Here is a 14,532-nt window from a genome sequence, read left to right as displayed (position 1 = left end):
AGGAGTCTGATTTGGGGCTCTTGTTGCCTGGGGTGGAGGGCAGGGACCGTTACTTCAGTTGCAGATACAGTGAGTTTGTGCTGCCGGCGAGGCCTCAGGTGGGGACAGCGGGAGGCAGCTGGACAGGGAGGGCCCAGAGACCCTGTGCTCTTGTCAGCACCCAGGTGGCTGGGACGCATAGGATGACCCTTCTGTGCCTTCGGCCGCTCGGTGGCTATGACAAGGACCAGAGACGGGGCGGCATGAACGCCACGCAGATCAGACTGGAGCTGCGAGTCCGGATCCCGGTGCCAGCAGTACTGGGTCCTGGTGACAGCGTCTCCTGGCTGTGTCCTCACAGGGAGAGCGGGAGCCAGCTCCCTGGTGGCCCTTCTTATACGGACACGAATCTCGTCACACGTCCTGTCACGGGACTGCAGCCTCAGGACCTCATCCCCTCCCAGAAGGCCCCCCTCCTAATACCATCGCCTGGGGGCTTAGACTTCTACACATGCATTTGTGGGGACACAATGCATCCCTAGCCCCAGAGAGGGTGGCCACGTGGAGGAGACAGGACCGAGAACGGAAGCCTGAGGAGAGCCAGCTCCCACAGCCCGAACCCCTGCTGGTCACCGGCCCACATGGGGTTAACAGCCGCCTCCCCCTGCGTAATTCGGGAGCCTGTCACCACCAGTGATGGACCATCAGGCACGGCCAGTAGTTCCTGGTTCTCCCTGTACACGCCTGGCAGCTCCTCGCAAGACAGTGGCCCAGCCTGGTGAGTGAGGGACGTGCCCTTTGCTGAGAATCCCCCAAGGCCAGGGCGTCTGCCCTCTGGTTGTTAGAACAGCCTGTCCAGGCCCTGCCAGGTTCCGCCGTCCCAAGGGACGCAGTGCACATTGTTTTGTAAATGTCAGCACAGGGCCTGCAGAACAGAGGGGCTCGCCCTGTGGGGCCTGGCTTTGGGGCTGCTTTGATGCTTAATTCAGAAAATAACTGGGACAGTTTTGAGGCTTGTAGTAATCAGCTGCCATCAAAGGCGTTCAAGGCCAATTGTCTCGAGAGCAGAAGCAGTTCTGGAGGACTCCCGGCTGAGTGGAGGCCTGGAGCTGAGTTGCCACAGCTTTGGGGCAAGTGGGCGCCTGGAAAGGGCATCTGTGTGTGGGGCTGGGCCTTGTGCCCATGAACATGCCAGGTCCAAACGGAGACGGGTGTGCGAGCGGTGGCATCTTGGACAAGCCCCAAGTCTGAGCTTCGGTCGCCCCCGTAAGTGATGAAGCAGCACTGTTTGTTTCACAGGCTGGCTGTGCTCCAGTTCTGGGGCTGGGAGCACAGCACCCCCGGACCTAGTGGGGCAGCGATGGCCAGCCGATCCCGCCTGTGGGTCCTGTGGGACAGCACCGTGGGCAGAACAGCACTCTGTCTTGGGAAGCGGCTGTGTCTGGGCGGGGCTGGAACAGTGCGGCTGGTGTCGCTGTCACTGGAGCCTCAGCAGCACTGCCCCACACGCGGCCCCACGTGTGACTGGGCTTCCTCAGGGGAGCGGACTTCTTTCCTGGTCACTCAGTGCTCTGGGACAGGAGTCACAGCGTCACTTTGTCATCCGTTGGCCAAAGCTGTAATAAGCCCACCGAGAGTAAGCGAGCCATATGCTCTGAAGCCTGTGGTCCCACCATCACGCTCTCCGGCAACACCGCGTGTGGGCTGTGACCCATGCCCGGCCCCGGCCTCACGTCCACCTGAGACTTAGGGTGTGTGGTCAGTGACGACCGCTAACATGGCATCAGCTGTATCTCTTAAAATTGTCCATCTTTTTAGCAGTAGGGCTCGATGTGGACAGGATTTTTTCCCCACAGGAATCAATGTATAGGTCAGCTCTGTCTGAAATCCACAGGCCGCTCCGTTTCTATTTTGCGAGCTGGACACCGAGCTGGGTGAGAACACTACTGCACACTGTGGAACCATCGTGCACACCCACCCGGAACCTGCTCGACATCTGGCAAGCCTGCGGCTACCCCTGTACCTCTGCGTGTCTGAGGGGAAAGTCGGGGCTCATCCTCCTCGGGGGCCTGGAAACAGTGGCCGGCCTAGACCCTGTGCCCCCTGTTTGGGGGGCAGACATGGCTGCAGGGAGGCACCCACTCCTGCTGAGGCTTCACGAGTCCCTGTGCTTGGCCAGTGAGGTGGCCGTGAGCGTGCAGGAAGTGGGGCCGGGGAGCCACCCGCCTGGCTCTGCGAGCAGGGCTGCCCAGGGGCGTGATGTGGGGGCCTGTATCCTGGAGCCCACGCTTCTCTGCGGCCCACACACCATGGCAGGTGTCCCCTGTGAGCTGCCAGGGGGCAGTGACATGGCACAGCGCTTCTGCTTCCCTGAGGCCCACCTCCCGGGGCAGGAACCAGGGCCACCCCCCTTTTTGCAAATTTTGGTGTGTCTGGCATTTAAGAAAAACTAATACACTTTTTTAAAGTCTGGCTTTTTTAAATTAATGAACTTTTAGAAAGCCCATTAAAACATTTTTAAGCAGGTTGGGGTTTATGGAAACATGGAGCAGGAAGCACAGTTGTAGTTTGCTCCGCCCTCCTGTTCCCCGTGGTCACCCGTTCATGTGGCTAGTTTGTTGCAAGTGATGAGCCAGTTTCGATACAGTGTTATAACCTCAAGTCCAGCATTAAGGTTCTGGTCACTGGGTGGTGTGCGTTGGGTCGGTTTGGACAAATGGATAACGGCGCTGTCATCACAACACACAGAGTAGCCTCACCGGCCCGCAGATGCCCTGTGCTCTGCCTGTGCCCCAAACCTTGGCAGTCTCTTTACGATCTCCATAGTTTTGCCTTTTCCAGAAAGTCATACAGTTGGAATCGTACAGTATGTTGCCTGTTCAGACTGGCTCCTTTCACTTAGTCGCGTGCACCATGTAAGGTCCCCATGTCTTTTCATGACTTGACACATTGTTTCTTTCTAGTGCTGAATAACAGTCCACTGTCTGCCTGGATCAGTGTATCCATCACCTGCTGGAGGATGTCTGTGCTGCTTCCAGGTTCTGGCGAGTGTGACTAAGCTGCCGTAAATACCGTGTGCAGGTATCCGTGTGGACCTAAGTTTTCATCTCTGGGTAAATACCTGGTTTCTTTGGATCCCTGCTGTCCGGGCCGCGGCAGATACAGCGCTGAACAGATGAGTGAATGTGTGAACATCGCGTAGACTCGAGTCCGGTCAGTGGCGGTGAGTCTCGGCCTTCGAGCACCGTCGTGCCCATGTGAGCCCCAGGCCCGGCGCCCACTCGTTGCTGGATGTGGCTGATCCCAGGCCCTCAGGCTGTCCTCTGAGCACACGAAGGCGCCTCCTCTTGTTCCTGAGCTGCGTCTCACTGAGAAACCCTTCCCCTCCTGCACCCACACCCGGGGCCCAGCTCCTCATCTGTCCTGTCCCCAGCGCCCTGCAGTCCCCTGCTGCCACCATCTCCACCCCCTCTGCTCTCATTCTCCGTCTTTGGCTCAGAGCAGCCTTGCTAAATGCAGAGCGGACCTGTGTCTCCCTCCCTCCAATAAGCTCTTTTCAGGTTACCAAGCCCCTTAACTGGGGTGGATATTAGGGTGGGGGTGGGGAGGGTGCTGGGGTACCTGTGACTCTGTCTGAAGAGGATGAGGACGAGGCTGTCCGCTGTCCTGAGGGGCCGCTCAGGGCGGGCTCACGGCTGAGTGTCGGCACCAGCAGGGCCGCGTGTGAGCCCAGGTGCTTCTTTGTACCTCAGGGCCCTCACACGGGTCAAAGGGGCCTCGTCCCTGGCTGAGTGGGGAGGGGTCCTCCAGCATCACTGCTCTCTGCCCAGCTAATGAGTCCCCCAGCTGGCCCCTCATGGACGTCCACGATAACAAGCACCCCCTCCAGCTGGCCTGGGGCCATCGTTAGCTTCCCAGGAAGGGTCTGTGGGCAGCGGGCCATGGCCTGGGGGCCTCCGGGAGCCACAGACTCCTGCATGGCCTGTTCGGCCCCTTCTCAGGGACAGTGGGCACCCCGTGGGGGCACCAAGCCGTCACTGCTGTCCCTTTGTCCCTGACCTGTTCAATTAGGGGGCAGGAGGCGCCACGTGCAGCCAGGCTACTGGAACAGGAGTGGGACTGAGCCCTTCGCCCCCACCAACACCAGCGTGAAAGCCCCGTGCACAGGACACACGTCCTTGCTTGTGTCCTGAGAGACGACAAAGGCCACGTAGGGCCTGGCTGCACCTTGTGTGCCGGCCACTGGCTACGTGGGGAGGGCTGAGGCCGGAGACAGCAGCAGCCCCTTCATTCTGGGGCTGAGGGCTCAGGCGTCACTTAGCCTCAAGGAGGTGACCACCAGGTTTGTGCGGCGGGGGTGGGGGGGGGCTGGATATCGGGGTGCCCCCAAGATCCTGGCGGTTAGTGAGTGCCCACGCCCCACCTGGGCAGTGGGACGGCGGTGCAGTGGGGTCCGTGGTGTCGATGCTGTGCTGACGGTTCTGTCCTGTGGTACCTGCCCTCCAAGGGCGTTGAGATGCACCTCTGCTCACTGACATCCCTTGTCTGGAAAGGCAGCTGCTCCACGGGACAGACTGGGGCGTTCGCATTGGTGGCAGAGTCCTCAGCACACAGTAGGCGCCTCTTCCTGTGAGATGAGCCTGGCCTCAGAGCCAGGGTGACCAGGGTCGGCAGTGGCCCAGAACAGGGGCGCGAGGCATAGTTTGTTGGCACCAGTGCCTGCAATAGCGCCACCTCGGCTCCCTCATGCCCAGGCACTGACAGCTCCAGAGGTCAGGCCCCGAGGCACACAGGTCCTCGCAGGCCTTTTACTGGCAGCTTCCTTCTCTGCTGGTTTTTTTTGCTTTAATAAGAAACAGGATATTTATCACCCTCTCCCAGTAACAGAACCCAAATCTAAAGTAAAGACTCATCAGAGTTTTTCCTCCTCAGCAGCTGGTTTTTTTTAACTGCCGAAGTTGATAGCCCAATTCACTTTTTGCTGTAGTTATGATGGTTTTAGGAGCTTTAGACATGATTTTTTATAGCGTGAAAAAGAAAAATAGAACTGAATATATGATAATGATGAATCCTTCTACTTTTGTGTCTAAAATTGCTTCTAGGTATGAGTTATCGCATAATAATTCATGCCCTGTTGTGTCTTACTGTTTAACAAGCGTGTGGAAAACGGTTATGTGGGGATCGTCTTCGTATTGTTGTTTGCTGTCGTTTAAATTGTGCTGCGTGGTGGCTGAGGGGCTCACTGAGCCTGACGAAGGCGTCCTGGGCGCCGACCGAAGGAGCCGGTCACCGCCCACGTATCAGAGACCAGAAAAAAAATAGCTCCATGGTCCCCTGGCAAAGGGAGGGATTCTGTGTTGGAGCGCAGCCTCCAGCTCTCAGCGATCAGCCTGCAGGAGCCCTTGTCGCACGTCGTCATGGTTGACGTCTTAGGTGACAACGGCCCCATGTCGCTGCCTGGCTCTTGGCAGCTTCAGGAGGCTGGGCTCCCAGGGCCCACGGGAGCGTCCCCTGCATCCCCACACGACACGCCCTTTCTCCCCTGAGGTCCTACAAGGCCCTCTTTTTGGGAGTTGGTCTCTTCCGTCCTTTCCTGTGGTTTTGACATATGGCCGCAAGCTCTTTGAGGACACAGGTCACTGAACCCACCTTAGAATTACCATGCACAGCACACGCCTGGACTCAGGGACCCGAGTGTCACCACGAACAGGAAGGGAAAGTACGAATGAAATGAATGGAATTAGAAACCCAATGTAGGCGGTGTTACCAGTTTTCTCTCTTTATTCTAAGAAGTTAACACAGGAGACATTTTCTCAGCAGCGTTGGTGCTGTAGCACGTGCACGGTCTCACTCCGTGCTGCCTCTGGAGCTGGCGGACCCCTGGGGATGATGCCGGGAAGGCCCTCGGCCCTGGGGACCGGGTGGTGTGCAGGCAGGATGCCCGGTGCTGTAGCTCCGGACACCTTTGCAGCTGCCCCCAGCAGCACAGCGGGCAGGCAGGCAAACCTTCGTACAGTAGCACCCTCCTGACACCTGCCGACAGCTGCGGGCTGTGGCCCAATGCGCCGGGCTACTCACAGGAAGGCGTCTTGTTTGACACAGAGTGTGTCCGTCCAGATGGTTGTCACTGTGAGGGCTCCTGAGAGGAGAGGCATCCAGTCAGGTCACAGGGAGGGGACGCGGTTGGAGAGGCTGCGCTTGCTGGTCTGTGGTCCCCACCCGGGGGCGCAGCGCTGGCCAAGCTGCAGCACCAGCTCTTCTCCAGCTTCTGGCGCCCAGGGAGGGACCAGTTTTCTCACTTGGCAGTTCAGGAGTGGGCAGGGCCCTGAGACTCTCAGACCTGCCAAGTGCCACTTGGGAAGGTCCAGGCAGAGGCTGGAATGCAGCCTGGCGGCCGACCACACCCTCCACACTGCCTTTTCCCACAGCCTTGCCTCTTAACAGTTCCCAGGACACATGAGCACACACACATCCCCGCGTGGGCCTCGGGGTACCCCGAACCTGAGCACCCTTCCCTAGGGCGCCTCCAGAGCACAGAAGGGGAGGGGCCGAGACCTGGGAGCTGGGAGCTCTCTCTTGGGGAGCCTGCTGTGGAAGAGCAGGTGGATTCAGGCCCTGAGGCTGAAGACAGCAGAGAAATTAATGTGTGTGCTGGAGGGAGGCAGGTGGTACCTGGTGGGAGCACAGCGCCCTGTGATGTGGGCATGGTACACGCGGGCGTCCTATGACGTGTGTTACATCCGGGCACCCTGTGGTGTGTCTGTTACCTGCAGACATCCTGTGACATGTGTGTTACACTCAGGCACCCTGTGGTGTGTGTGTCTGTTACCTGCAGACATCCTGTGACGTGTGTGTTACACGCGGGTGCCCTGTGACGTGTGTGTTACACTCAGGCGTCCTGTGGTGTGTGTGTCTGTTACCTGCAGACATCCTGTGACGTGTGTGTTACATACGGGCATCCTGTGGTGTGTGCATGTGGGCAGACGTGGGCTCTGAGCCGCCTCGGTCCGCGGGTCCCCTGGGGCTGAGAACTGACAGCTCTGACTCATAGCCAGTGTGGTGGGTGGACAGGCAGCTTCTTCCTGATTTCCTGCTGTGTTCTCAGCATTGTGTGCACTGAACACCTCTGTACTGCCCACTCCCCATCGCGTTTCTCCCACCAGGGACCCTCTGCAACCCACACACACAGGTTCTTGACTGGCGGGCACGTGGGAGCTCATGGTGCCCAGCCCCTCATATTACCCCGGGGAGTGACAGGGATGGCAGGGGACGCAGCGCTGACTAGCTGGACAGCCAGGCCCCCTCCTCCCTGCACCAGCACAAGGGCTCGTGCTGCCCGAGAGTCTGCGTGGCACAAGCTGTGCAGGGCTGCGTGTGGGGCTGCCTGAGTCCAGTGGATCTGGACTTGTATCTCATTTCTGATTTGTCAAATTTCAAATAATTAGCTCACTTCTTGGCTGATACTCAGAGGTTTGAGACCAAAACATGGAAGAAGACAACTTGGTTTATGCTCATCTCTCTTTGCCGTTTAAAAAGTGTACATTTTAAAGGTACACAGCTCGGTGGCTTTGGGGAGAAGTGTACACCGTGAAACCATCACCCCTCCCGTCAAGGCCATAAATGACCGTTTCCTCTCAGTTTCCTCCTGCCCTTGGTTTTATTATGTGCGTGTGGTGAGACCACTTAACCCAGAGCCAACGCTAAGGCCACCGTGTGTAACTGTCAGCTGCAGCGCTGCGCTGGCTGTCGTCTCGAGAACTTACTGACTGTTGTGATGTGTTAATGACCTGCCTAATTTGTTGAGAGTTTTATCATGAAAGGGTGTTGACTCTCGTCAGATGGTCTTTCTCCATCTATTGAGATAATCATGATTTTTATCTTCTGTTCTGTTACTGTGGGGTATCACATTTATTGATTGCAGAGGTCGAACCGTGCTTGCATCCAGGGAAGACCCCAGTTGATCATGGCATATGCTCCTTTCAACGTGCTGTAGAATTTGGTTTGCTAGTATTTTATTGAGGAGTTTTACATCTGTATTCATCAGGGCTATCGGTCTGTCATTTTCTTTTCTTGTGGTGTCCTTGTCTGGCTTTGCTATCAGGGTGATGTTGGCCTCATATGTGTTTGGGGGTGTTCCCTCCTCTTCAGCTTTTGGAAGAGTTTGAGAAGGGTTGGTGATAATTCATATTTGTTTGGTAGAATTCACCAGTGAAACCATCTGGTCCTGAGCTGTTTTTTGTTGCAAGGATTTTGATTACTGAGTCAGTATTCTTACTTGGCTGTTCATATTTTCTCTGTTTTCCCTAATTCTGTCTTGGTAGATTGTGTGTTTCTAGTAGTTTATCCGTTTCTGTTAGGGCACTGAGTTTGTTGGAATGCTGTTGCAGTGTCATGTGGTGCTCGGGCAGCGGTGGAAACGGCTCCTGTCTCATGTGTGACTCCACTTACTGGAGTCTTCTCTTTTCTAGGTTAGTCCAGCTACAGGTTTGTCAGTTTATCTTTTCAATAAACCAACTCTTAGTTTCATTGATCTTTTCTAGTATTTTCCTGGTTTCTGTTTCATTTATTTTTGCTCTAACCTTCATTGTTTCCTTCATTCTGCTAACGTTGGGCTCAGTTTGTTCTTCTTTTTTAGTTTCTTTAGGTGTAAAGTCAGGTTGCTTCTGTGAGACCTTTCTTTTTTCTGCATGTCTGCATCTTACGTTCACCTTTGAATTCTCTGAGTCTAGTGCTCGCTCCATGGACCGCTAGCCAATGTTGTTGTAAGTGAATAAATCGACTTAATCCAAAGAGGATCCGTGTCTTATACAAAACTAATAAATTTCAAGAGAATACTGTTAAACAATGACAGCAGTTAGACTTGTTCTTCTTTTTTTTTTTTTTAAAGATTTTATTGGGGAAGAGGAACAGGACTTTATTGGGGAACAGTGTGTACTTCCAGGCCTTTTTTTTTTTTCCCCCAAGTCAAGTTGTTGTCCTTTCAGTCTTAGTTGTGGAGGGCGCAGCTCAGCTCCAGGTCCAGTTGCCGTTGTCAGTTGCAGGGGGCACAGCCCACCATCCCTTGCGGGAGTTGAACTGGCAACCTTGTGGTTGAGAGCCCGCGCTCCAACCAACAACTGAGCCATCCAGGAGGCAGCTCAGCTCAAGGTGCCGTGTTCAATCTTAGTTGCAGGGGGCAGAGCCCACCATCCCTTGCGGGACTCGAGGAATTGAACTGGCAACCTTGTGGTTGAGAGCCCACTGGCCCATGTGGGAATCGAACCAGCAGCCTTTGGAGTTAGGAGCACGGAGCTCTAACCACCTGAGTCACCGGGCCGGCCCCTAGACTTATTCCTATGGCTGGATCTATGGCAGGTGTTCAGGGCAGAGTGTGTGTGGCCTGTCACAAGGCATCATGGCCGCGTAGCACTCGAAGCCATTCCTTCAAACACCGATTGGGCTTCAGGTGCTGTGCTAACTACTATGGATGTAAAGCCAGGCAAACCTGCCCTGCCCTGGAAGAGCTCCCAGTTTAGTGTTTGTTTAAAACAATGAGGAGGGACGTCAGTGAGGGCCTTCACCTCTGAGGTGCAGAACCTGGGTCTGGGAGCCCCGTCTCCTCCCAGAGATGCTGGGAGAGGAGGCGAGAGGAGAGAGCCCCTGGGTCTGCCCCGTTTCAGCTGCTCCACCCCTGCACCATCAGGAAGGTCCCAGGGCTGACCGTGGAGCCCAGGCCCTGGGAATTAGGATGCGCTTACCTGCCCTGCAAGAACCTGATGGACACCCTGCCCAGAGTCAGTGCAGACCCATCTCAAGGGGGACAGTGGGGGCTTATGGGGGGTGCAGCTGCTGCCTTCATGACAGGCAGGCCACGTCGTCCTGCTGTGGGGGTAAATCCATGTGAGCTTCAGGCAACCGTTTTAACAGCTGTTAATGTGTGCTCCTCTTGAAGTAGTCAGCATGTCTGGTGTGATGGAACTGGAGAGAGACTAAGGTGAGTTGCCCCATTATTTGAACATCAGCTTTTTGGAGGAGTCTTATCAGGGAACAGACCGAAAGTGCTGAAAAATCCAACAGGGCCAAGAGCGAGTTGTGGTTCCAGAAATGACATATTGCAGTACAGGTGGGCTCTGTCGTGGGTTACTGCAGAGCAGCCACCCTGTCAGGATGTGGACGGAGGCCGGCCAGTTAAATCACCTCTGAAATCTCCACGCAGCAAGGTGTGGCTGGCGGTCAGGCAGCAGGGCACCCTCCAGGGCGCCTGAGCCCCTTCTGTCAAGCTCTTTGACCCTGTCCTTCACACCGTGTCCCCAGCCAGTGGCCAAAGTAGCTGACAGACTAACCTTCAAAGAGGAGACGTTCCATTTGATATCCATTTGCCATTTTCCAAATCTTGACCTTTAAGCCTTCCTGCTCCTTACGCATAAGACACATATCAGTTCAGAAAGCGGCAGTCCTCTGTGTGGTCCTCTGCAGGACAAAAGTGCCCAGAGCCCATGCCATGAGAGGGGATGATGGGGAAGAGACCTGGCTTAGGAGATAGAAGTGGCTTTTGGGTCACATACTCCACGTCCTTGCGATGTGACTCATCTAAGCGTGTTTCTTCATTGGCATTGGGAGGATGAAATTTGCTAGGTCCACCAGTCTGGGTCACTGTGGGAGTCCGCTGTTTAGACAGGCCTTGCAGGGCTGCGGTCCAGAGTCAGACCCGGGATCGGGGTTTATATCTGCCACTTACTATCGGCGTCTCAGTGGCAAATGTTCTGTGTGCCTCAGTTTCTTCATTTGTAAAGTAGAGATAATAGTACCTACTTACATAATTGTGTTCTCAGGTTTAATCTTATAATTTATGACAAGAATATCGTGCCTTTCCCACTGCAGAACCTCCAGAAGTGGCAGCTGTTTCACAAGTTACCACCATACAGAGCAGTTGACCCTTGAACAATGCTGACCTTCCTCGAAGTCGAAAATCTGTGTATAATTTTTTGCTGTTATGTGTTTGTTTCTTTTGTTCTTTAGATTCCACATATAAGCGAAATCACATTGCACCTGTCTTTCTCTGTCTGACATACTCCACTCTGCACAATACCCTCCAGGTCCATCCATGCTGCTGCAGATGACAAGAACCCATTCCCTTCCCTGGCCGAGCAATATTCCATTGCATACATGTCCCACCTCCTCTTGATCCATCTTCCATCAGTGGACAGGCTGCCTCCACATCTTGGCCACTGTAAACGATGCTGCAATGAGCACATGGATGCACAGGTCCCCTTCAAGTAGCGTTTGGGTTTCTTTGGATAAACACCTAGCAGTGGGATTTCTGGATTCTTCTTTGTCTCATGTTATTGCCTTTGTTTTAAAGTCTATTTTGTCTGGTATAAGTATTGCTACCCAGCTTTTTGTTTGTTTATTTGTTTCCCTTTTCATGAAATGTCTTTTTCCATCCCATTACTTTCAGTCTGTGTGTGTCTTTCAATCTGAAGTGAGTCTCTTGTAGGCAGCATATGTAAGGGTCTTGTTTTCTTATCCATTCAACCCTTCTATGACTTTTAATTGGCGCATTTAATCCATTTACATTGAAAGTAGTTGTTGATAGATATGTAGCTATTTTATTATGTTATTCAAATTTTTGAGTTTTTTTTTTTCTTTCCACCTTAAAGAAATCCCTCTAAGATTCCTTGTAATACTGGTTTGGTGGTGATGAACTCCCTCAGCTTTATCTTGTCTGGGAAGCTCCTTATCTGTCCTTCAATTATAAATGACAGCTTTGCTGGGTAGGGCAATCTTGGTTGTAGGTCGTTGCTTTTCATCACTTGGAATATTTCCTGCCAGTCCCTTCTGGCCTGCAGAGTTTCTGTTGAGAAATCAGCTGACAATCTTATGTTGTAGGTAACTAACTACTTTTCTCGCTGCTTTTAAGATTCTCTCTTTGTCTTTAACCTTTGGCATTTTCACTATGATGTGTCTTGGTGTTGGTCTCTTTGGGTTTATCTTGTTTGGGATTCTCTGTGCTTCCTGGGCTTGTATGTCTATTTCCTTCAACTGATTAGGGAAGTTTTCTGTCATTATTTCTTCAAATAGGTTTTCAATTCCTAGCTCTCTTTCCTCTCCTTCTGGTGTCCCTATGATGCAAATGTTGGTATGCTTGATGTTGTCCCAGAGGCCCCCCAAAAATGAGAATTTTTTTGGATTCTCTTTTTTTTTTTGCTGTTCTGATTGGGTATGTTCAGCTACCTTATCTTCCAAATTGCTGATTCAGTCCTCTGCTTCATCTACCCTACTGTTGATTCCCTCTAATGTATTCGTCATTTCAGTTATTGTATTCTTTATTCCTGACTGGTTCTTTTTCATGTTTTCTGTCTCCATTTTTGTTTCCTCTCTCTTTGTTGAAGTTCTCCCTGAGATCAGTGAGCATCTTATAACTAGTGTTTCGAACTCTGCATCTGTTTGATTGCTTATCTCCATTTTGTTTAGTTCTTTTTCTGGAGCTTTGTTCTGTTCTTTCATTTGGGACATGTTTCTTTGTCTCCCCATTCTGGCTGCCTCCCTGTGTTTGTTTCTGTGTATTAGGTAGGGCTGCTGTGTCTTTCAGCCTTAGTAGAGTGGCCTTATGTAGTAGGTGTGCTGTGGGGCTCAGTGGTGCAGTGTCCCTGGTCACCAATACTGGGCACTCCAGGCGTGTCCCTCGTGGGATGTGTGTGTTCTCCTATTGTAATTGAGCCTGGGCTGCTGTTTGCACATCAGTGGAAGGGACTGACCCTCAGGCTGATTGGTTATGAGAACTGGCCGTGACTACAGTGGAGGAGCTGTGGGGCAGGGGCTGATCCTACAGAGCAGCTGTTAGCCGGGCTCTGGTGCCTGCCCAGTGTGCCATTTGTGTGTTTTGTCCCCAGAGGTGGCCGGGTGATGCTCTGGCCCAGTCCAAAACTGGCCACTGGGCCTGCCGGTCGTGGGGTCTCCTGGGAGGGGACCTGCTGCAGGCCAAGGTCAGCCACATTCTGTGCCCTGCCTTGTGCCACCTGGCATGAGCACAAAGCAATGCACAGACGGCCGCCACCCTTGCTGTGCTTGGAGATGCCTGGGAGAGGCTCAGCTTCGGACTGAGCTCAGCTACTGCTGGTGCCGGGCCTGGGGCAGCTCAGCGAGAGGTACGGGACACGCGAAGCCAGATGCTGTTTGTCCGTGTTTTTGAACCTTTGAGAGATTTTAGGAAAGTCTGCAGCATGAGCCAAGATAGGCCATTTGTAAGGAAAAGCCACTGGAAGCAGCCTGGGTGTGCACAAAAGCTGGGCAGGGCGTGGTCTCAGGGAATTGGGGCAGGGCAGGTGCAAGGTGATAGCCAGTGTGATGGAGACTCAGGTGTGACGTCTGCGTGCGTGCTGCGTCTGCATGTAGGGGAAGGCTCAACAGAGACCAGGGCTCCCGCCTGCTCCTCGGACCAGGAGAAAGCTGCCCCTCCAGCCGTCACCCTGAAGCCAGACAACTCAGTTCCTCCCCGTATGTTCCTGCCACCTTTGGAACTGCTGCCCCAGCGCTGGAGCCCAGAGCGAGTGAGTCCGTCAGCAGGCGAGTCGTGCGCGGCCTGTTAGGAGGAGCACCTGGGGCCCCAGCTGCCCTCGTGTTAGTCTCAGTCTCTGCGGGTTTTCACAGCCAGAAGTGATGGGACCTCCCTCCCCGGCACTGGAACCCTGGGCTGGGGTGGGGCTGGGACCCCTTGCTCCTTTTGGGGTGTGGGGGAGAGGGGGGACCTCCACAGCTGAGACATCCCTCCTGATTTTTAATGGTCCCACGTGGGTGTGGGACCAGCCGGGTCTGTGTCTCTGCCCCTCCTCCCGGTCTGGAGGTGGCTTCTGCTGTGTGTCCATAGTTGTAGGGCTTTGGTTCAGCTAGACTTCAGGCGATTCTCAGGAAGGTTGTTCTTGGTTTACTTGTAATTGATGTGGTCATGGGAGGAGGTGAGCACAGTGTTTACTTCGCCATCTTGCCCAGAAATTCCAATCTGTGTATAATTTTTATCACCTCAAAAACTGAAGTTTTCCCTCAATATCCACAGGGGCTCGGTGCCAGGGTCCCCTGTAGACACCAAAATCCACAGATGCTCACGTGCCCTGTGTACTGTTGCATAGATGAGTGGATGCAGTCGGCTGTTGCATAGATGAGTGGATGCAGTCGGCTGTTGCATAGATGAGTGGATGCAGTCGGCTGTTGCATAGATGAGTGGATGCAGTCGGCTGTTGCATAGATGAGTGGATGCAGTCGGCTGTTGCATAGATGAGTGGATGCAGTCGGCTGTTGCATAGATGAGTGGATGCAGTCGGCTGTTGCATAGATGAGTGGATGCAGTCGGCTGTTGCATAGATGAGTGGATGCAGTCGGCTGTTGCATAGATGAGTGGATGCAGTCGGCTGTTGCATAGATGAGTGGATGCAGTCGGCTGTTGCATAGATGAGTGGATGCAGTCGGCCTCCATGTCTGAGGACTGGCTCCCAGCTCCCAGCTGTGGATTGAAGACAGTGTCGGTGGTCATTGGAAAAGATTTGCGCGTAAGTGGACCCATGCAGTTCAAACGCGTGT

This window comes from Rhinolophus sinicus, linkage group LG05 (genome assembly GCF_036562045.2).
Source record: "Rhinolophus sinicus isolate RSC01 linkage group LG05, ASM3656204v1, whole genome shotgun sequence".
In the NCBI taxonomy this organism is placed as follows: domain Eukaryota; kingdom Metazoa; phylum Chordata; class Mammalia; order Chiroptera; family Rhinolophidae; genus Rhinolophus; species Rhinolophus sinicus.
The sequence above is the reverse complement of the archived record's forward strand: the minus strand, read 5'-3'. Positions refer to the sequence as shown.